This window comes from Staurois parvus, unplaced genomic scaffold, assembly GCF_062004578.1.
Source record: "Staurois parvus isolate SC_StPar_1 unplaced genomic scaffold, SC_StPar_1.0 ptg001065l, whole genome shotgun sequence".
Taxonomy (NCBI): domain Eukaryota; kingdom Metazoa; phylum Chordata; class Amphibia; order Anura; family Ranidae; genus Staurois; species Staurois parvus.
In genome coordinates, this window is record NW_028318861.1 from 581,544 (window position 1) to 607,010 (window position 25,467).

The following is a 25,467-nucleotide window of genomic DNA, read 5'->3' on the forward strand; positions in this document are numbered from 1 at the left end:
CTAGACATGAGTGGGGTGATTTTGGCAAATATGATTTTACTACACAATTTTGCCAAAGCAGAAACTTTCTATTTCACTCTGTGAGCTTCTTGGATGGAATTTTCTTAGCTAAAGACCTAATTTTTTTCCCCTAATATTTCCCTAACATTGCAGTAATGGGTTAACCTCCCTGCATCTTCTATCTCATAGGACCACATACCAATGAACTGAACAGCCCTCCAGAGACAGCATTACACTTTTGCCTCCTCTATAGATCATGGTTGAAGCTTCTCCTTACCTAGCTATAGTAAAGATATGGCTGACTGTAGGATGGATGGAAGAGTCTTGAAACACCCTCAAGGCCTCTATAAAAGTCTAAGTGAGGAATCAGTCTGGTGATCTGTAGGTACAGATGCCCTGCAAATGCATGGCACTGTGATGATTTTGGGAGTTGTATCACATGATGACCTGGCCCTAGTTCCCTAGTGTCAGCTCAGTAGAGGAACAACACTGGCAGCCACAGGTGCAGCTTAAGTAGTGTCCCTTAATTTTGTGGTAGGAACTCCTCCTTGAATTAACTCCAGTTCTTCATCTCCTGCCCTAAGCGATTTACTTATGTTTACTGCCTTTATCTTATTAAGGTGTCAGTAACCAAAACCTGTAGTGTAGGTGTCTTCTTTTCTGGAGCTAGTATTGACAAAGCACTTTATTTCTTTCCACACAGGTTCATTTAGGTTTGACCACAAGTTAAAGCATTCCTCTGAAGAAAAGAGCTTAGGATAGGAAAGGTCGTCAAAATCTTAGCTGTGTACTTTTAGCTGTATTCAATCACTGTGGCTTATCCCCTGGATTTCTGACCCAGTCTTCAAGCAGATGTGGTGTAAGATCCATTATGGGGGATAATCAGTTTTCGGTGCCAAGCTAGATGGAGCGTATCCAAGGATACAGGTGACAAGCCCTACAACAGGACAGGAGCCTGATAAGGAAGAAAAGATTTCAGTCCCGACACCCTCCTCCAGAGCACTCTAGGGAAGCTAACAACTGCTGTCCAGGAAAAGAGTTCAAGAGTCCATAACCGTCATTTTCAAAATCATCTAAACCTGCCACCTCAGGTGGACAGGAACAACAGAAAGCATTTTAAGGGCACATCAGGCCAATATTGTCCTGTAGGGGCCAGCTTGTCCCATTTCAGACAGGTTTTGATGAAAGCCTTACCAGATCTGTGGGTATGCAAGGTAACTAGGCTGAGCAATGCATGGCACTTTAATTGCCCACCAAGAGACTGTTCAGCCAATAAGCATTCTGGGGGATTTGAACAGGAACCCATTATTCTGTGGTACCTACTGACGATTTTGGAGAAGAAGATTGTTGTTCACATATCACAAGCCAAAGATATTATGGAGTATATTCCCTGATAATTTTAGTGAAGAATAAAATGGAGGATTGGAGGCTGGTGATTGACTTCAGGGTCCTCATCAAACACACAGTTGTTCAGCACTTCATGATGGAATCCATACTTTATGGGGAATGCCTCAACACAATTTGGGTTTCCTTTCACTGCCGAACGAGAAAATTACAATCATTATAGTATTGTCAGCTTCTTACCTTGCGGCTGCCCTATGCCTCATATTTATTGGGATACTAGTATCCATGATATCAGTGGCAAAATGGGCATGATGACATCTCCACACGTTCGGTGCACCTTCCTTCACCAGTGGACATCGGGGTCCCTTTGTCAGACAATAGTAATTACACATCAGATAAATTGCAGTTTTTTGCTGGTGGATCAACAGAATGAACCACCCAGATTGCCATTCAATCTTGACAGCGAGTCCATCCTTTCAACTGACTCCATTCTCAAGAGTCCATGTTTGCTCTCATCTGCAACAGAGACATTGGGGCTTCAGCACCATGGGGATAGTCTCCAATGTCGTGGAGTTTTGGATGACATAATGTGCATTGAGAGTGTTTGTCCCCCCCACTTAAGGAGTGAATGATTCAGTTACATTTTTCCAACAAAATAGAGGTAGCCTATGTCAGGATTCAAGATGGAATGTGCAGCTGCTTGATGCTGGTCAAGGTAGCACCGATCATGAATTTGGCACAGTTAAATTTACAACATATCATGGCAACATAAATTCCAGGATCAGAGAATCAGCAAGCACAGTATATATCAAGACAACAGTGAGTGGGCTTTGAGGCTGGAGGTATTTGCCAGTACAACAGTGGGGTTGCCCTGAGATATACAGTACATTGGAAGCAATGACTGGCACCTAATTTGTCCAAATCTATTGCTTTGGTCAAAGCTCATTACCTGTATGAAAAGATGCTAGCTTTGAGGGATGGAAATATTCTTGCTTCTGAAACTGTTGAAATCCTGGTCTGTCTGGATTAACAAATGATGGCTCCAGTTTATATGTACCATTGTACTGTTTACTTCCTCTACCACTTAGTAGAGCATTTTTTTTATTCTTCCAGCACTCTTTTCTTAAGCTACTGTATGTTATTCTTATACTGTCCCACATTTACTTGCGGCCCCTGGCACCTTCCTTTTGTATTTGCCCCTATACTAAAAACAAAATTATTGAAATAAAACAACACTAAGCTACAAAGGTTCATGTCAAGTTTCCTCAATGTCTGAGTGACAACTATGGATAATCTCGCCATGGCCTTTTCCTCATGCATTATGCTTTCCCTCTGATTCCTCTTAAAGCCAAATTCATCAAGAGACTACGGCAAGAACCAGTGGTGGCCCTGGGGATTCTGCCATTTTGGCTAACACATCCATGGTTCCCACTTTTCTGGCCACTCACCATTCAACAACCAAATCCATACCACGATTTCCAGACCGGCTTTCTCAGGGCCATATTGTCCATCGCCTCCCCACCCTGGTGAGGCTAACACTCTGGCTCTTTAAATGGTGAACCTAGTGCTGCAAGTGTGTCCAGAGGAAGTGGTCATGTATCACAGTTCTTTCTTCAGAACCGCCTTTAAAAAAGCCTTAGTCTGAGTTCCTTTAAAGGATAAGTTCACCTTTTGGGAAAAAATAATAACTGCACATGTTTTTGCAAGAAAAAAAATGTGCATCTACTTTTTTTTTCCTAAGGAACCTGGAAAGCATTGCGTCCATGATCAGTGTATTAAGGGTGCAATGTCAGACTCCAGCAGACAAGTGCTGCAGCTTTTAGCAAGTACCTTCATACTGGTTGGCTGTTTACAAGCTGCAGGACTTGTGAATGAAACGGATTCTTCATTGAGTCAATATTTATTGCTCAGTTGATTTTCCTGGTAGTCAATTTTGGAGACAGCATGCTGTCGTCATTGCCTCCTCCTAGTATGTGATTGGCATATCTGCATCAAACAGCAGACTTGTTCCACTCGCACATAGAGTACAGTTCATGCTTTCTGCAACCCCATTTTGTTCTGGGTTGTATGGTATAGTTTGAAATATTATGCCATGCTTTCTAAGAATCGCCTGTGTGTCATCACCTGTATATTCAGTTTCATTTTCTTTGCGCAATACACTCTGAATTTTGCCAAATTGTTTGCTTATTTGAGTCAAATACAGTTCAAGTTTCTCCGGTACTTCACTCTTGTTGTGTAACAGATATAGTGTAGTATACCTGGAGTAATCATCTATAAAAGTGAGAAAATGTCTCTTCTTTCCTGGAGTAAATTTTTTCATTGGACTGCAAAGATCTGAATGAATTAAGTCCAGAATTTGTTTTTTTATTTTTTTTTTAGCTCTGCTGTTACTAGGGGCAGACTGACAACTCATGGGGCCCCCAGGCAATAGAGGATCATGGGGCCCCTGTGTCCTTGCCCACACTCAAAGCACACCCAAAAAGCCTATAAAAAGGTACCAGGGGCATTTCATGGGGCCCCCTATTGACCCCGGGTCCTCTGGCAGTGCCTGAGTGCTCGGATGGTCAGTCCGCCCCTGGCTGTTACTCTGTTTTGGAAAGGCATTTCATTGCTTGATCACATGGACTATGTTTTTTTTCTAATTGCAGATTCATTCTCAGTTAATTTCTTTATTATAAATCTATGCCGGACAAGGATGCATGTCCCTACGCACCATCTGGCCAATTGATGAATCTATTGGAGTGGAATGTACTGCGCACAACAATATGACTGGATACCATTGCAATTATTTACCTTACATCCAAATGGTTAATAACACCAGACCAAATCAAATACCATACCGTTTTAGATGGCATAAAATGAGAGACTGTAGTTTGATCATAAGCTTAGCAGCTTGAATATATCATCTCTATTAAGGAAATGGAGTTACCTCATGGACAAAACTAATTAGTATAATCTGTCTTGCTACAGATATGTAATACAGGTACACTCATCCACGGGCCTAAATGTCATCCTCTCTCGGACATGCCCCATACATCACCATATCCAGACAAAAATACCTCACTGTCTTGAGGAATGCAAATGATGCACTGTAAAACGTAGTACAGACCTCCAAATAAAGGGGGGGAGAGGAGTGAATACCATGTGCATTCAAAAAGTGCTCCCAAAGAAAGACCTAAAGAAAAAAAGAAACTCTACATGTTTCGCTCCAAAAAACAGCTTCGTCAGGAGTATAAAGAATTAAAATAGGTCACATAGTGACTTAAAGTTGTGCTTAGCATCACATGGTGGCAAAATGGCGCCTATTGTTTGTTTCACCTCTATACATAGAGATGCTGACCATCACAATGGCCCCCACACATGCTCAGTTCCTCAACAGATGCCATCTTGTGGAAAAAAACAACACCACAGCAGCACATCAGTCCGCAACACAATAGAAACTGCTAGTGCTCGCAAACACTGTTGATGCCCCACTAGTTAAAGACCAAAATTACAGTTCATACAATTATATAGCACAGGGCTTAAAATTTCAAGTCCTGAGCTACTAGCCAGGCCTTAAGGGTTACTTGCCACCAACAAACAAACACAAACAGAGACACCTGTACACACACACACAGATATGTACATACACACATAAGCACACAGAGACACATGTACACAAACACATACAGACACATGTATACACGCACAGGCACATACAGACACGCATACACACAGATACATGTACATACACAGAAATACACACACACAGGCACATGTACACACACACACAGACACATGTACATCATTGGTGTCAGTGTGTGTGTGTGGGGGGAAATAGTGCCCCATCATTGATGTCAGTGGAGGGGGGAATAGTGACCCATCATTGGGGTCAGTTGGGGGGGATAGTGACCCATCATTGGTGTCAGTGGGGGGGGAATAGTGACCCATCGTTGGTGTCAGTGGGGGGAATAGTGCCCCATCATTGGTGTCAGTGGGGGGGTGGGGATAGTGCCCCATCATTGGTGTCAGTGGGGGGGGAATAGTGTCCCATCATTGGTGTCAGTGGGTGGGAGGAATACTGCCCCATCGTTGGTGTCAGTGGGGGGAGGAATTGTCCCATCGTTGGTGTCAGTGGGGGGGAGGAATAGTGTCCCAACGTTGGTGTCAGTGGTGGAAGAATAGTGCCCCATTGTTGGTGTCAGTGGGGGTGAAATAGTGCCCCATCATTGGTGTCAATGGGAGGAATAGTGCCCCATCATTGGTATTAGTGACACCAATGATGGGGCACTATTCCTCCCACTGACACCAATGATACTTACCTTGCTGACCCCTGCTCCAGCCTGGGCTTGCTCCCTCCCTCTCCCATCTACAGCCAGCATACCTGGCTGCAGCAGCACCATCTGCACGGTACAGACATTTACCGGTCAGCTGTCTTCCTTCTCCGGCCGCTCTCCTCTTCAATCACTCCGGCAGCTCCCTTACTCGATCTTCTTTGATCTTTGTGCTGCCACTCGGCTCCTCCTCTCCAAGCTCCACCTCCTCACTGGTGATTGGCCGGCTGTGTGCGTCTCCTGAGCTACAGTTCTGGCGGCCAATCACCGGCGAGGATGCGGAGCTGTTGAGTGATCCTGGGGGTGTGGCCAGATGACAGGGGCGGCATGTCATCCCGCCCACACATTGCCTGGGGACGGATAGAGGAGCGGTGTCTCAGTTCCTAAGACCATCAGAAATATGTGTATTCCGATGGTCTTAGGTGACCCCTGTGAAAGGGTTGTTCGACCCCCAAAGGGGACGCAACCCACAGGTTGAGAACCGCTGCCTTAGACTGATCTTTGAGCTTAAGTAAATGACTGTTGCTGTGTGCCTTGCTGCCTCTGCACTAATCTGGAAAAAGAACCTGCCGCAATCAGCACACCCTGGGGGGTTGGTACTACATATGGGAGGCAATAAATACCTGCAAGTGGTACACTTACATATTACTCAGCATGCTGCATTTAAAATGAAAAATATATTAGATGCTCCACTTGAACTGCACCAGCCATCATGGCATTTTAATATACAAAAATTCATCAATTGGCCCACCTACAAGTCAAAAATCTCAGAATTAGCTGCAATGATTAGGTTCTGATGGACAAATTTGTCTTTAATTAGAAGATGTTTGTTTCACATTTGTCATAGTGTAATTTTTACATTATACTTACAATATTTACATTATATGTTATTCATTGTATATTTACAGTGTGTCTATAATATTATTATTATCCAGGATTTATATAGCGCCAACAGTTTGCGCAGCGCTTTAATAATATGCATTAAATTGTCTAGGAGCACAAGTTTAAGGGCACCAAGGAAAGAACAATGAGACTGATGTTCCAGGAGTGGCACAAGGAGTCCGAATGAAACTCCCATATTGCTGATTTTGGACCGCACAGAGCAGGGCAGACATTACAATAATATTTCCATTTACTTTCACTCGTCTTACTTCTTGTTTAAATGTAAATTTTTTTCCACTATTTCATTCATTTGTTTGAAGACTCACAATGACGGTCCTGTAAAAACACTAAAAACCAAATCTTCTCACGGTCATGTAATCCTTATAAGCCTACAAGAACGGCATTCTGTCACTAAAGCAGCGAAACATTTTCTTTCCATTCCTGCAATATGTATAGAACTGTGTTAGTTATATTCATGTGGTTATACAGACCTAGATTCATGAAAATGATTCTTTATTACAAATATTTCCTGCCTAATGAGAAAATTACTCCCTGTAACCAAAACCTGCTATGTAAAATGAGTTTTGCGCACTCTAGGTGTCCAATTGTGCATGTGCAACCAGCTCGATCGTTACTTTTGGCTTGTCTGTATTTAGAGCACCTTCTATAAACCAAAAGTGAGTGATGACTACCCTTTATATACAGTAGACCCCATTAGCTTTCTCTTGAACCATGTCAGAAAAACTGTAAATTCTGACCAGAATGTGGAGCAGTGTACTGACTATAGAGATATCACTCTGCTTTGTTTTCTACCTATCTACAGCCTGCAGAAAAGAGGAGATAGCTATTTGTTACTAGAGCTACAGAGAATATTGTGACTTCTGTTAAGCTACAGAGAATCTTGTGTCTTCTCTTAGGATTGCCTATACTTTCTATCTGATTTTGTTGTGATGCTAATTTACCCATGTGGCAGCTGGACAAGGAAAAAAAATAAAATAAAAACATAAATAAGAGATAAAATTAAATGGGAATTGTAAATATTGTCATGTTTACTTTTTATTATACTACCACCATAAGCACAGACCCACAAGTGCCTTAGCTTTGATTCACACCCCAGCATTTTATAGCTCAAAGCTGCAAATGCGTAACCAAAATCCTATGCTTTTATATGGTGCCTATTCACAGACCCCTGTAGCTGGAAGCCTGAAGCTCAGAAAGGTGCCTAAGCTATATATGAAGCAGAATGGGCTTTTTCTTTGCCCCATCAATAGGAGTGCATGAAAAAATGTATTTTTTTTTTAATGCTGAACTCTAGCAATTCAGCAACTAGAGGAAAGCATTCTATACATTAACCATTTCAATATCGGGCAATTTTACATCTTCCTGCCCAGGCCAGTTTTCACATTTCAGCGCTCTCACACTTTGAATGACAATTGCGCGGTCATACAACATTGTGCTCAAACTAAAATTTTATAATTTTCTTCACACAACTAGAGCTTTCTTTTGGTGGTATTTAATCACCGCTGGGGTTTTTATTTTTTGCTAAATTAACAAAAAAAGACCAAAAATTATGAAAAAAAACATGTTTTTCTTTGTTTCTGTTATAAAAGTTTACAAATAAATAATTGTTCTTCATAAATTTAGGCCAAGATGTATTCTGCTACATGTCTTTGGTGAAAATAACCCAAATTAGGATGTATTATTTAGTTTGTAGGAAAGTTATAGAGTTCACAAACTATGGGATATATCTGAAAATTGATCAATCCTGAAGTACTGACAGCCAATCTAATTTCTTGAGGTCCAAGAAAGTCAGAATACTACAGATATCCCCAAATGACCCCTTTTTGCAGAGTAGACAGTCTGACGTACTTCATAAGAGGAATGGCGAGTTTTTTGAAGTTGTATTTTTTTTGTCATATATTTTCAGAAAATGAAAAAATTAAAAAATTATTTTCACTATTTATTTTTTACATTTTTTTTTCAGTCTGACCAAGTGACGAGATCTTTTCTTGTCTTACAGCAAGCACCTGTTCCAGCTTCTCAGAATATGATTATGTATGTCTGTATGGACAGACATGTGTATGTGTGTGTGAGAGTCAGTCTTAGCGTGCGTCCCTAATGGTCTTTTATGAAGCAAGTAAGCGTCATAACTTGGGATCTTGAGACCTTGTATTGTAATCAGTACTGCTTAGCAGAGCAATTTCTTAGAAGGGAGGGGATGCTACATATATGGTGTATTTAATTGACAGTACATATGTAATGTCCATAATAAGCTGGTGATGTAACATCAGCTACTCATATTTAAATGATAATATAAATTAAGAATGTATCTTTACAACATATCAATGTATAACCACTAATCTACATATGTAACAATATTACCAACTTCTAAATCATAAGCTAAATACTATTACAATACATTGTAATATTTATTCTATTATAAGTCACTTCTAATACCCTTGACATTTACTATTGTCTTCTAACCAGCTTTGCCCTAATATAGAATACTCAGCTATCAGCTGGTTTAGCTAGCTCAGCTTAACTCCTGTCTCAGCTTATATCTGAAGAAATAAACACTATCATTTGTTAAGGCAATTCACACATATTAATATTAATTATGAATAATCATAAAAACCAAATATTTTGCAAGCTTGCCATCAACATAATTGCCGAATTATAAATTTGATATAATTAATTTTCTTCAAACCACATCTAGCATGGAATCTTGTGACATATATAACTCAAACTGGGAGGTTTGATTGAATACGTATCCGATAGTGGACTCTGCATAGATAAATATAAGCATACATATATCACTGCCTATAATGGCTATTTGCCAATGAGGGCATATTAGTGTCCCACAGGTATAACTATTTAAGGGAATAGAAAGAAAAACTGCTCACCTAATGGGAAACTCATCAGCGGTGTTGGAAAGTTAGAGCATGTATGCACTTCCAGTCCAGCCTAACAAAACAAGCAGAGGAGCCATATGTTGCCATATATATATATCCCAATGGTCATTGGGTACATGCCAGACAAAATGAACACTTAATCAGCAAATCGGAAAACTCTACCATTTAGCAACTGGAAAACCTCTTTATGGACATTGCTCTATTAGTGAGCTCTTTTTCGTCCCCTTTTCTTAATCCCATAGAAACATAGAGATATACTATTTTGCCCACTCCTGAGCGCAGAAATTATCCCAGAAGTGCTATGGAACATTCAAATGTTCTTTAGTAAACCTGAGATGGATGTTTTTTTTGGATAGCAATGGTTTCATCTTTGTGTATCACCTGAGACTGGGTTTATATAAGGGTTTACAACCACTTTAAGCCATGTTTCACTTTACAAGAATTGCACTGTGAAGAGCAGGTAACCAGAATTGAGTATTTTTTTTTAAAACAGCTAGGCAGGTCAAACCCATGTCTGAATTGACTAAAACATCTTATGTGCTTTATGGACTATTTACTTCTAGGGTCATTTTTGATTCAGTGTGAGATGATACAAAAAGGAAACACACCTTTAACTTTTAAATCATTTTGTCTTTACATCAGAACATTACAGACAGTATCCATGCCTATATGCCTAGTCTTTTATTGTACTATGAGTAATCTCAATGGTCCCTTCAATGTCAAGGTTATCATCAAGTCTTTAGCTAAACCATAAAGCAATATGGTTGATAAAATCTTGGTGTTTCTTTTCAGATAAATGTACTGTGTAACTTGTGTTAATCAAATTAACGTGGTGACTGACCTGCAGAGTGCCATATGAATTACATTACTAGAAAACTTTATACAATTACGTGAGATATTTTCTTTACCTACAATATAAATCCCGTTTCCTCTGTATAATTCACTATTGCCATAAGGTATCATTTAATATTGAATGTTCTTATACATCATATCTTGTTTCCAGAAATTTTAATTGTTCCTTAACCACTTGAGCCCCAGAGGATTTACCCCCCTTAATGACCAGGCCTTTTTTTGCTGTTTGGCGCTGCACTAATTCAAATGATAATTGCGCGGTCATGCAATGCTATACCCAAACAAAATTTACGTCCTTTTTTTCACACAAATAGAGCTTTCTTTTGGTGGTATTTGATCACCTGTGCGCTTTTTATTTTTTGCGCTATAAACAAAAAAACCACGAAAATTTTGAAAAAAAACAATATTTTCTACTTTCAGCTATAAAAAATATATCGTAAACTCAAAGTTAGTCATAAATTTAAGCCAAAATGTATTCTGCTCCATGTTTTTGGTAAAAAAAATCCCAATAAGTGTATATTGATTGCTTTGTGTGAAAGTTATAGCGTCTACAAACTATCGTATAGATGCTGTAATTTATGCCTTTTTTTGCTATACAGCGCTGCACTAATTCAAATGATAATTGCACGGTCATGCAATGCTGTACCCAAACGAAATTTATGTCCTTTTTTTCACACAAATAGAGCTTTCTTTTGGTGGTATTTGATCACCTGTGCGCTTTTTATTTTTTGCGCTATAAACAAAAAAACCACAAAAATTTTGAAAAAAAACAATATTTTCTACTTTCAGCTATAAAAAATATATCGTAAACTCAAAGTTAGTCATAAATTTAAGCCAAAATGTATTCTGCTACATGTTTTTGGTAAAAAAAATCCCGTGCATTAGCGGGCAAACTGGCACTATCTAGGAGGGGCGCTAACACTATCGGAAGTCACCAGTGACACTAATACAGTGATCAGTAAAAATCTGTTCACTGTAATCAATGACACTGGTGACAGGGCAGTGAAGGGGTTAACTGGGGGGGGGGCGATCAAGGGGTTAAATGGGATTTCTGGTGTACTAGCGGGCAAACTGGCGCTATCTGGGAGGGGCGCTAACACTATTGGAAGTCGCCAGCGACACTGATACAGTGATCAGTAAAAATTGGTTCACTAATCGGTGACACTGGTGACAGGGCAGTGAAGGGGTTAACTGGAGGGGGGGGTGATCAAGGGGTTAAACGGGATTACTGGTGTACTGGCGGGCAATCTGGCGCTATCTGGGAGGGGCGCTAACTCTATCGGAAGTCGCCAATGACACTGATACAGTGATCAGTAAAAATCGGTTCACTGATCAGTGACACTGGTGACAGGGCAGTGAATGGGTTAACTGGGGGGGGGGAGATTAAGGGGTTAAATGGGATTACTGGTGTACTAGTGGGCAATCTGGCGCTATCTGGGAGGGGCGCTAACTCTATCGGAAGTCGCCAGCGACACTGATACAGTGATCAGTAAAAATTGGTTCACTGATCAGTGACACTGGGTGACAGGGCAGTGAAGGGGTTAACTGAAGGGGGGCGATCAAGGGGTTAAACGGGATTACTGGTGTACTGGCGGGCAATCTGGCGCTATCTGGGAGGGGAGCTAACTCTATCGGAAGTCGCCAGCGACACTGATCAGTAAAAATCGCTTCACTGATCAGTAACACTGGTGACAGGGCAGTGAAGGGTTAACTGGAGGGGGGGGGGGCGATCAGGGGGTTAAATGTGTCCTAGAGTGTTCTAACTGTAGTGTAGTGCTTGTGTACTCACTTTTTGGATGTCTTCTTCTCTGTCTGGAACGGAATGTGTCCAGGCAGAGAAGAATGACATCATATCCTGCCCTGTGTATGTCAACACAGGACAGGATAGGACAGGGACCGATCATGTGATTTCAGCCAGAAATCACTGGCTGAAATCTAATGATTGATCCCTCCTGGATCAAATAGTGTCACCCGCGGGTCGGCGGGAGCGCGCGTGCGCGCCCCCTGCCGGCGAAAGTGTCGGGAGCGCGGAACCCGTTTTTAAACGTGGTTTTGCGCTCCACTGCCGCCCTGCACACGTATATACACAGTGGCAGGGCGGCAAGCGGTTAAGATACCCCAGGTAATAAAATTATTCACTAATTTTATAGATCTTAGGTTAAGCATAATACAAATACAAAAGAATCCAATACATTTTAAGATTTACCCCTCCTTTCTGACCAGCTTATTTTTTGCTATTCAGCACTGCGCTATTTCAACTGGTAATGTTCATGCAACGCTGCACCCAAACAAAGTGTATATCCTTTTTTTTTTAACACAAATAAAGCTTTCTTTTGGTGGTATTTTATCACCACTGGGTTTTTTATTTTTTGTGATATAAATGAAAAAAGACTGAAAATTTTGAAAAAAAAGATATTTTCTGCTATATGTGGAATAAAACCCTAAAACCCATTCTGCTACTTCTCCCAAGTATGTGAATACCACATGTGAGAGACTTTTTGGCAGCCTAGCTACATACAGGCCCCCAAAATCCAATCATTACCTTCAGGCTTTTAAAGGGCACATTTCCCCATATCACTTTCTTACTACCAATCACAGTTTCAAAGGCCCTAAATGCCAGAATAGTATAACCCCCCCCCCCCCCATGACCCCTTTTTGGAAAGTAAACACCCCAACCAATTTGATAACAGACATGGTGAGTCACAGGGTTTTGAAAAAGAAAAAGAAAACAAAAAAAATACATATTTGTTTTCTTTCTTCATTTTCCAAAAACTTGTGGCAACAAATGAGATCAGCAAAATGTGTCTACTTTCAAAAAAGGTGTCATTTGGGGGGTTCTTCTACTATCCTGGCATTTCAGGGCCAACATTAGAAGTGTATGCCACACATCACCCATTCTTCTAACCACCTGGAGAACAAGCCTTTTTTTGTGACACTTTTTGTATACATGAAATCGATTTTTTTTTTGCTAGAAAATTACTTTTAACCCCAAAACATGATATATATTGTTTAAAGCAATGGTCCTACAGAATAAAATGGTGGGTGTTGCAATTTTTTATGTCACATAGTATTTGTGCAGCAATTTTTTAAATGCTACTTTTTTTTATTTTAAATACACTTTTTTTAATCTTAATGCACAACAACACAATATATTGCCTAACTGTTTGATAAAAAATAAAAGATGATGTTACGCCGAGTAGTTAGATACCAAACATGACATGCTTTAAAACAGTGCACGTCCATGCAATGGCGACAAACTACGTACATTTTTATCGATAGGCCACGCTTTAAAAGCCTTTACAGGTCTTCACTTTATATTTACACTGAAGGTCTAGTGCTAGAATTACTGCCCTCAATCTGCCGTTCGCGGTGACACCTCACATGCATGGTGCAATCTCTGTTTGCATACCAACACGGGACCAACACTTACGTTCGCCTTTCCGCGTAAGCACGGGAAGGAAGCGGCGTGTGTGATTTTTTTTCTGCTAATTTTTCATTTTGATTTTTCTTTTAATTTTTACACTGTCCCTTTATTTTTTTATCACTTTTGTTGTTATCACAGGGAATGTAAATATCCCCTGTAATAGCAATAGGCAATTACAGTAGTCTTTTCTGAGAAATCTGGGGTCTGTTAGACTCTAGATCTCTCCTCTTAAAGCATCTGATCAAACCAAGATCAGTATCATCAGATGCTTTCCAAGTTTAAAAATGGCGTTCTTAACATCCTGTGAAACTGAAATGATGAAATGCTCGTAGCTTCCAGTTTCTTAGACCATAGAGATGATTGGTCTCCGATCAGCACTATCGTCAGCTGATGGAACTGCTGTCTGCGTTCTCGGATTCCCTGGTGGGACGGGAGAGCCCATGAAAACTGTGGAAGGCTGATTGGGGGGGGGGAGTGGGGGTTAATCCCTTCCTGCTGCTTGTAAAGATGATCCAGCAGCTATTTAGCCATTAGGATTGCTTTTATGTAAAAGCTGACTGCCAGCTGAACAAAAACATTACCAGGATGATGCCTGTAGCTGCAGGCATCATCCTGGTATAACCACTCAAAGTCCAGCGACGTACCAGTATGTTGCTGGTCCATGTTGGGCATACAGTATATGTAACAGCAAAGAACATGGGCATATGATGATTCGGGTCTGAGGACCAATATGACTGCAACTGATTATTTTTTGTAATGCCCATGTTGAGGGTTAGACCCAAAAAAGTTTTAAATTCAGAAACCGTGATAGGTTTCCATGTGAATTGTCAGGCAAGAGCTGAATTTGGGTGGGCAGTAATGTATTGTTGTGCATATAAATTGCTTTGGCCCACAATCAATTGATACAAATCTTCTGTGAAAAACAGCAGAGCGGCTAATGCTAGTGCTGGCAGCGAATGGGGCTGATCCTGCTAACACTGCATTTTTGGGGACACTATACAAAGGAGGCACTAATATAGTTCTGTTTGTGATCAATATATTGATCCGTGCAAACACTATACTAGTAATGGCGGTGATCAGCGATCACTGACAACTCATGGGGCCCCCGGGCAATAGGGGATCATGGGGCCCCTGTGTCTTTGCCCAAACTCAAAAAAGCCTATGAAAAAAGTACCAGGGGCATCTCATGGGGCCCCCTACTAACCCCGGGCCCTCGGGCAGTGCCCGAGTTTCCAAATGGTCAGTCTGCCCCTGTCAGCGACCTATAGCGTGAGTGCGATAGTGTGCGAGCGATCTAACGCTAGCTGACCCTGGTTGGGAGGGGCGTTTACAGACCCTGAAGCTATCTGATGTCGCTAGTGGCAGTAATACAGTGATTAGTGAAAAATTCTATATACTGACATTGTACTAATTGCACTGGCTGGGTGACGGTGTGATCAAAGGATTAATAGGGCAATCAAAGGGTTAAATGTGCTAATCTAAAGTGTGTGTGTGTAAAATGTGGTGCTTTTACATACAGTGTGGTGCTCTCTCTTCTCTCCCTGGACCTGGACCCGGGGAGGGGGGGGGGGAGGCGCAGGCACACCCCATAATAGAAAGCGATGTAAGGGTACTTCTCTTTGCCCAAACCCACCGCTCACCCGCACATTGCGGGCAAGTTATATATATATTTTTTTAAATTCTTAATAAAGTATTTTTTTAACATTTATTATTATTTTTTTTTTTAAGTACTTTTATCGGAGTAGTGCATGTTACCATAGAACTACTCTGGGGAGGTGATCAGGGATTTTTTTTTTTACACTTTTCTTTGCAGGAGCAATAAAGATTATTGCTCCTGCAATGCAAAGCTTGCTTTTATGAATGGGTTAAGTTCATGAAAGTTCAAAACAATAGTGATTTGTGATTGGCTAGAGTTGATCACATGGTGCAGGATGCTGTGATTGACCTCATGTACCATGTAAGAGCTGTGAGCTAATCACAGCTCATCAGGAAGAGAAGCAGAGCTGTTATGAATAAGATTTATTCATAACAGCTTTGCTAACAATGTAGTGATCACCGGCTCCCGTTCACCAGAGGACATTGCAGTCACAGGTAGGTAACCCCCCTTTGCTAGCACAGCCAGAGCGTACCCGTACACCGCTTTTTCTGTAGCTGCCGCCCGTCCGCAGTACATTGTAAGTGGGCGGGCAGCAAGCGATTAACAGCATTACTCTTATGGATTTTAAACACAAATCTGGATACACTGTGCCATTTACTGCAATGTTAAAATCACAAATGTCACAAGGAAGTCATTTCTTTTTCTTATCTTTATGACTTTGCCTGGGACTTCAAAGGGTTTTGTAAGTTCAATAATGTGTGTCACACTCTGTATTGTTATAATTGGCCAAAGCCAAAACTGCAAAATAACAATCTTGCATTGAAGTCACACTCAAGTTGCAATCAAGGCGCAATGCAAAGTTTCACTGGGAGTTGCACAAATCTGGGGTCGCAGCAATGTGAACTGAGGCTTAGTGACCTTGATTAAAGTGTTACTAAACCCACAACAGTAAAATCAGTCTGTATATGCAGTAAAGTATGCTTGTTCTACTCACTGTGGAACATAAGGGGTTAATCCTCTGCACTGTGTAAAAAGGCTGTTTGATCCTGACTCCTAATCCTCCCCTTCTTCCAGTGTCCCCCTCTCATCTCCTGATAAGACATATCCTGTGGAGGCACATGCTCAATTTGGTGTATATTGCTAAAGAGGTTTTTTTTTCTTGAGAGAGTGCATGTGATCAACAGGGGTCAGAGGTCAGGGGTTCTGCATCTTTTTAGAGCAGAATGAAAATTTCTCTTGCAAGCTATAACCAGTGCTCTGCTGAACACTGATAGAAGTCACAAGACTGCTCTAACTGCTGATGAGAAAAGGTATTTAGCAGTTTATATTTACTAAAATAATTGCACTTTCATGTCCTGTGTACTGTAGGAGACCAGATATAGTGAATGCAGGGTACTGGGTTTAGTAACAATTTAAGTATGTATATATAAATAAAGAAAAAAATGGGGCAGACTCAATGGACCACTTGGTCTTTCTTCTGCCCTGTCTCTCATTTGTCTATGTATTCCCTTATTTGCACTGACAATATTACTCTTCTATAAAGCCTTTTTCACACGGGTGGTTGTTCTGCCTCTTGTAAATGCATGTGTTTTTATTTTGAAATTCCAACACTCCTGGCACAGAGATCCCTTGTGTTTATACATTGCGTTTATCTGCATTTATGTGCTTTTACAGGCGGCTGTGTTTAGCTGCGGTAGTAAATTCTTGCCTTTTCCATAGCAACTGTTTACTTATGTTTTCTTTGTACTGCGATGAACTGCGTTTATATACAGATAGCTACAGTACATCGCTCCTGAATGCTGTCAACTTTATTTTTCCTAAACGCATAAAACCGTATGTTATGAAACCGTTGCCAAACGCAGTGTGTGAATGGAGCCATAGGGATGCATTGTCTGCATTTAGCTGCGGTAATTAAGTTCCCCTAACCGCAGCTAAAAGCTGACATTTTACCGCCTGTGTTAAAGGGGCCTAAATATTAGGTAAAACAGCACCCAAAATGATGACAGAAATGCTGTAAAGCTGAAGACATGTTTACTCATATCTGGTATCATTGTCAAAAAATAATATCCTTTTTTATAGTACCATCACTAAAGCTAATCTTTCTAAATATCCTGCAGATTAAAGATCATACAAATTTAGCACATGTTAACTTCGCACTCACGGTTTAAACACATCAAAGCCTTTAGAGATCAACAAAAGCAGTTGCAGTCAGAGAATGGTTGTTATAAATAGAAAGCAATTAGTGTGGAGGAAATTCATTGGAAGATAAAAGGAGATCGCAACAACTTTAAACATCTGGACTTCTTGGTTTAAGAAACTTTCATTTTCTCTAATTATGTAATAAGGATTTAAATTTAATCCACACTCTACAGATTATTTTTACTCAGATCTGAACTAAAACAGAACAAGTGTTACAACAAATATACCTTATATACATAATTATTGTAACATAGATCTTGAACTATACATTTTTTTATACTACCATATGGTCAGAATATGTTTCTGTTGCTTTAATTTTTTTTTCATGGGGTCTTTGAAAACTGAAAGAGAACTGTATTGGCTTTGGATATAGTTTATCTGGGGTTTAAAGCTGATGTTTTCAATTTTTTTACTTTTTTTTAAACCCTTTATATTACAAAAATACATTAAGTACAGGCAGTGCCATGATACTGCCGTCAAAGAGTTTTATAGTTTCCTAGAGAGAGCGTAGCTTAGAAACTGTTTTCTTTTGAACTGTCTCTCTTGAACTGAAAACCACCTTTTTGGAGGGAGAACAAAGTATAGAAAGCAAGACTGGTAAAATTTGCCAGGTAAACACATGAAAATGGATCTAGAGCTCAAAAAATAAGTGTGATATAATCATATGCAAACACTGATTATTCCCTATAAGCAAAAAGTAGGGAGGAAAAAGCCAAGGGGCCTCAAGGCATTTATATGATGAGAAAGACGTGAAGTAAAATATTCACAACAGGGACACAGATGGCAATAAAAACCTGGCAACTCCAATTATTTTCCTCTAGATCTAAAACATAAAAATACAGGAGTTAGGCAACAAAATAGAAACACTACATGATTAGCAGGTGTGAAAGTGACCTCATATTTTGTGTTTAAAGTGGAAGTGATTAGCACTCTTTTGCTTCTGCTGTGTGATGAGACACCTAGCTAACAGGTGGGAAGCCTCACTTTCATCATTCACTGCGTGTGCTGCTAGTAATATGGAGTCATATCAGAGCTTACTGAGCTTCAAACAAGGAAAATTGTTGGTGCCGCTTAGCTGGTGCCTCTGTGACTGAAGTTGGCGATTTATTTGTCTTGTAGCGAGGTACAGTATGAAAGGTTAAGCAAAAGTCCCGTGAAGACTGAGATTGAGCTCTGCAGTCACTTTTGCAGCAGTTGTTTTGTTATTCCAGGTCACAATCCTGTTCAATGTCCTTTTGTCTCTTTTGGTCAGTTGACCATGTTGACCGCGCTTATGCTTATCAGACGTTTTCCTGGAAACTGTACAGTATATGCCGCCATAGCCATTGATACAAAATAATTTGTCAACTTCAGTCACAGAGGCACCAGCTAAGCGGGGCACCAACAATTTGCCCTCTCTGCTCAGTAAGCTCTGACATGACTCTGTAGTACTTGCAGTGCACGCAGTGAATGATGAAAGTTAGGCTTCCCACCTGTTAGCTAGGTGTCTCATCACACAGCGGAAACAAAAGAATGTTAAATCACTTCTGCTTTCAACACAAAACATGTTGTCACTTTCACACCTGCAAATCATGTAGTGTTTCCATGTTTTTGTCCAACCCCTGTATGTTTCAAATGTAGTTGGGATTTAATGTTAAATCCAAACAGGTGAAGGTAAGTGTAGGTGAAGGTAAATCTATGGTACAGATTAAGAGCATAACAATAGGAAGAATATACATGTCTAAACTGAGACTGTCTGTCCACTGTATTATTTGCTGTGAGTAAATGGAGGCCTGGAGTAAAGGAAAGAAAAAGACATGGACGGAGGGCCGGCATGACAGGGGTTAAAGGGGGGGAGAGAGGGGAGTCATCTAAGTTGACAAGAAATAGGACCGGGAGTGCTAAGTGGTTAAGATAGGAGTGGGTGGAGCCATAGGGGGTGGTTAGGACAGGGTATGGGAGGGGGTCTTCAGTCAGAAGGAGAATTGGCAAAAGACAACTTCCTCCCCTCCCTCTCGTTGTTTATTGGCCTTTTTTGGGTTGTGGTTGTGTTGGTTGGTGCTGACGGGCAGCCGGTGGGGTGCAAAGTTCTTGTAGGTTACTGTGGGCACATAAAGGTACTTTGTAGGGACCCATCTGAGGTACGGCTCCCAGTTTTTCTGTTGCTGGTATCTGCGGTGGTTGTCTCTGAGTCAATGTTGTTGCGGATGGAGGCCTATTTTAAGTAGGATGCAGGTAGTTTTGTTTATCGATGCCTACTGGGACCTTGATGCTCCACTTATACTGTGTTTACATTATTTACAAATGTTATTTATTGATTGTTGTAATAAAAGGCTGTTTTAGCCATTAACTCCAGCTTGTTGTCCGAGTGCTTACTTAAAGTAAAAGGGAGGAGGTAATGGTCAAAGGGGAAGGGGAGAATCCATTTTTAGTCCCCTGGTCAATTGACAGGCTGTAGTGAATTATATGATGTATATTAACAGATCAGCAATCTATTCCTGTACACAGAATAATCAATTTCTAATACACTCTAAGTCTAGGGACACACCCATGCGTTTTCTGCAACGTTTTGCGGAAACGCACAGCAGTCTATTTAACATGATTTTCTATGGGACAGGTTCACATCTCTGCATTTTCACCTGGTGCATTTTTTGTAAAGGGTCAGGGACTTTTTAAATGCAAAACGTTGTTTTAGTATAGACTTCAATGGAGGCACTGCAGAAGAGCATGTAGTGCATTTTTGATGCGATTTTGAAGCTTTTTAATCTGCCAAGCAACAAAGGAAAAAAGCAAAATGCGTCAAAAACTCATGTGCAAAAACACAAAATGCACCACAAAAAGCACTGCCGAAATGGATCAAACGCAAAATGCACAGATGTGAACCTAGCCTTAGAGCAGTTATAGGCAGGTGCATCCTACAGGTGACTCAGATTTGCCAGTACTAGGAGCAGGTACTGCATACAGCTGAGATTGGCAGTTTCTTGAGAAATTAAAGGACTGCCTTCCTTTCATGTACAAAAGAAACCAATAAAAGAATACTTTAATGCTAGAAAATATTTCATCCTTCGCCTCAAAACAAGGTTAGAAATGGTTGCAAATGCTTGATATCATATGGAAAGGTTTTTTTCCCTCTAACACAGTTTATTCCCAGGGTATGTAATATTGATTCTCTCCTTCCTTTACTGTCCCCAATCCATTTGCTGATAGAACAAAGCCTTGGGGCAAGCTGCACATGCTCAGTTTGGAGTGGTGGGTTTTTTTCTTTTTTCTTGGGAGAGTGCATGTGATCAGCACAGAACCAATCTGAGCTGTCCAGACAGAGTGTCAGGTGTTATGCAGTCTCATAGGACAATCAGGAGAGAATGAAAACTCCTACAATCTTTACCCCAGTACTTTGCTGAACACTGATAGAAGCCCCAAGACTGCTCTAACTGCTGATAAGAAAAGGTATTTAGCAGTTTATATTTACTAAAATAATTGCATTTCCGTGTACTGTGGGAGGCCAGATATAGTGAATGCAGGGTCCTGGGTGTGTAGTAATACTATAAGGGGCCATAGGAACACAAATTCTCTTAGATTGTAAGCTCCCACTTGTATTGAACTGTATTGTTGCTGTATTGTCTCCTGTTATATTGTAAAGCACTGAGCAAACTGGTGGCGCTATATAAATCCTGTATAATAATAATAATAATTTCCCTCCTTGATAATATGATTACCTCTTCTGTGTTTGCAGTGGTCTCATGACATATTAGTTTTCCCTGCTCATGAATAATAAACATAGAATATTGGGATTTTAGAGCGCTCAACCTCTATAATAGCACAAAATTATATAGTTAAAAAATGTTCTCAATTTTATTTGATACAAAATATTAAAATTTTGAATGAATAAAAGTTGAATGTCAGCCAATTACAATATATCTAATTTATACGCTAAAATGTATGTTTTTTCCTCTGAACTCCAATTCTCACACATTACTAGACCCTTGTTAGGTTAATATACTGTGACATTAGCATTCTTTACACAAATCACATGGTGAGAGTGTTTCGGTTCAATACATTTTGCAGTTAAGGTTCTTCAGAAACCCAGAGGTGTTTCAAAAATCAGGTATGTACTGTATATATTACTTAGAATTCTACAATCTTTCTGAAAGTCCAACTCATAATAACTTTACAGTGGTATTAAACCTAAAAGAAAAAATATTTATTATCTTAGATGTGATGGATGCATTTGCTTTCTTTTACAGGCTTTCTTTCTTCTATTTTCATATGGTGATCTGGCCAGTAAGTTTGTTGTTTTTAAAAGGAACATGCTCTCTTTCAGAAGTATCAGTTTACAGAGATGGGGCATCTGGCAGAGGTGCTTACAATTACATAGTTACATAGTTAGTCTGGCTGAAAAAAAGACAAACGTCCATCCAGTTCAACCCAAAAAAAAAGAAAAGTTATAATCCTATACCCACAGTTGATCCAGAGGAAGGAAAAAAACCCAGCAAAGCATGATCTAATTTGCTCCTTCAGGGGAAAAAAATTCCCTGCTGATCCCCCGCGAGGCAATCGAATATTCCCTGGATCAAATTTCCCTATAAATGTTAATATCCAATTATTTTATGTGTAGCTAGGAAGGAATCCTTTTTTAAAGCAATCCACTGAGCTGGCCAGAACCAACTCTTGAGGGAGTCTATTCCACATTTTCACAGCTCTTACTGTGAAGAAACCTTTCCATATTTGGAGATTAAATCTCTTTTCCTCCAGACGTGAAGAGTGCTCCCTTGTCCTCTGTGATGACCTCAGGGTGAATAGCTCTACACCGAGTTCACTATATGAACCACTGATGTATTTATACATGTTGATCATATCCCCCCCTCAATATCCTCTTCTCAAGAGAGAATAAATTCAGTTTCTCTAATCTTTCCTCATAGCTGAGCTCCTCCATGCCTCTTGATTGGCTTTTATTTATTTATGTAAAACCTTTATCCCAAAAGGTAGAAAAACTGTTTGGTTTGCTGTAACTGATTTTAAAGTGTGAGCTTATGGCTGGCTTAAATGTGTTAGCATATTTAAATTTGCTATTACATTTAACACCCTCTTCAACCCAGACTGACAATCCTGCTGTCTGCTGTGCCCCCAAGCTCCTTCATCCAGAGTGGGGGCACCAAAATACAGGAAGTGTGTTACTGGTCAGATCAACAGGTGAAAACAGAAGGAAAAAAGCCTAAAAAAAGAAAACTAATTCAGCCACCACTTCTAATAATTAATAGGCTGAAATACTGCCTTAAAACTACACTAAATATTTTTCAGTAACTGTATATTATTAAATTTGCTAATTTCTCTATATGTTCATCATGCCAAAGCATCTACAGGATAAAAGTTACACCCGGAAAAGGGGGCTGCAGGGAAGGGAACAGGGGGGAGAGGAAGAGAGGGTACTTATCCTTAGGAGTGTTATCCTTAGGAGGAGAGAGTCACTATCGCCAAAAGATTATATAGAAGAATATATATGTAGCACCCTCCTAGATGGCTAGGGGGACCTAGATTCTAAATTGTTAGTCATAGGCTGAGTAGCAGACTGTGGTGATAGTCACAGAGAGGTCAAATTCAAGTCAGAGCTGAGAGGCTCTGCAGACCAGCTCTCTGGGACCTCCCCCTGCTCTAGAATTTTGAAGGAAATTCTAGAAACAGTGGGAGAGAGTGAGGAGTGTCTTGTGTGCACTATTGAGAGATCCTGACCAATCCCCAACAGGAGGCTTGGCATGGGGTCAGGACAGCCCCTAAGCGTGACAGAGCCTGCTCAGCAGCAGGAGAGTTCTGGTCGAAGATGGAGAAGTGAGCCTGGAGAGCAGGAGCCTGCCTGGGAGGGAGCCCAGATGGGAAGGGGCTCACCTACAGGCAGGGAGGCCTGGTAGCAGCCACTGACTCACCAGCAGCATAGGAGAAGGACTGAGTGAGTAGACCTGCACCCCCTGGGCCAGTAACGGGAAGAAGCAGTTCGGCGAGAAACTGGATTAGCTTACTACCCGGGACTATCTTCTTTTAAAGTGGCAGATACTGGATCCCCTGCCCAGGGATTCAACCAGAACAGCTAGATTAGGCAGAATCTGGGGTCTGGGGTTGTACACCAGGAGATGCTGGTTAGTTCTCCAGAAGAAAATTTTTGCTGTAAAGGCTTGTAACTTTCCAGGAAAATGTGTCCTTTGTTGCCATTACCCTTGTGCATCCCATACACCCCTTACCCTATCCAAATGGAATTCCGCTAATAAAATCCCCAAAAAACAAGCTCAAGGACTGGCTACTGCCTCCTGAAAGCAAGTCTGTGTGAAGAATGTGTGTTGCCTGGCTGGGCAGGACTATAGGGGTGACCCAAAACTTCAGCGACTCCTAAGTGGGTAGTGCTACATATATAAATGTATGGCTAAATTCCTTCCATTCCACCTATAGTCATGCCTTGGTAAGGGTAGGTTGTGAATGAAGCTAAGCTCCTCCCTGAAGTCTCTGAAAGATATAAAAGGTTAGTTGGTGGTGCAGCGATAAAGTCCAAGCAGTCAAGTCATACTGAAAAAGAAATCCAATTTATATGATGTAAAACACAGTATCATGGGGAAATGTACCTGCCCTTTCTATGACTCCGTGGGAACCTTGTAGTCAATACCTTCTGTTGTTAATACATATAAAATACCTATTGTTGTCTGGTCACATTACTGGGTCAACTTAGGAATGTGCATTTTTTTTTCTTGACTCACAAAAGGCCTAGTGATGATATGCTAACTTGAAAAAAGACAGCAACACAGGAAAATGTCATAGATATTTCTGAAGGGCTACTAAAATAAAACAAAAATATTACATTATATCAAATACGTTATCAATGTGTTAGATGCCACATTAGGCAACAAACTGATAATTGGTAGTTTTCCTCTATAAAATTTATAGACCAGAAGTCAGCTGCATTCATTTTATGTTTAAACTCTTTTTATTATGAAGTATAAAGTATTTACAAGTAGTACAGCAATACGTAGCATTTATACAAAACATATGAATAACTGTGCCAAAAACATAACAACCTCATATAATAAACACAATATAATACAACATAGAGCAGTAGAAGAGGAAAATGATGCACAAAACATCTTTCAATAGAGATAACCAAGACCTTGGGAAAAATTAGGCTATCATATCCAATTCAATTAAGAAAGATATCATCTGGGAAGCATGCGAAATATCAAATCACCCTGTAAAATAAGTGTTACCAAAATACTATGAAACCATTATTGGATAGGACAAAAGAAAAGTAGGAAACAGAAAAGAAAGAGAGAGAGAAAGACAGAAGAAAAAAAAAAACCCTGCATTTGGGGGGAGGAGAGTGATGAGGGGATGAGGAATTCGATTAGTAAAAGGACTGTTGACCTAAACTGAAATAAAGGAGTCAAACCCCGTTGAAAATCTGAAGTGAGACCACACTGTCCACATAAGCTTGAATGATTGGGATTGATCCTCATCCCATGCAATTATCCATTCCATATATTCAATCTTGTCAACCTCACAAGTCCATTCAGCTAGAGACGGAGCCTCATTCTGACACCAATGCCTGGCGATCACAGAATGAGCTGCCATAGAAAGTGTCGTACGAGACTTCTTTTAATTTGCTTATATGAACCTGGCAGCATAGACAATATGGTAATCCAAGGTTCATTTGGAATGTTGTCTCCAGAGGCGGACTGACCATTTGGAAACTCGGGCACTGCTCGAGGGCCTGGGGTCAGTAGGGGGCCCCATGAGATGCCCCTGGTACCTTTTTCATAGGCTTTTTTGAGTTTGGGCAAGGACACAGGGGCCCCATGATCCCCTATTGCCCGGGGGCCCCATGAGTTGTCAGTCCGCCCCTGGTTGTCTCCCACTAATGTTTTAAACAAATTAAGTATTTTCTCCCAGAAAGGTAAACTTTTCGGGCAAGTGCCCCAAATACGGGTCATG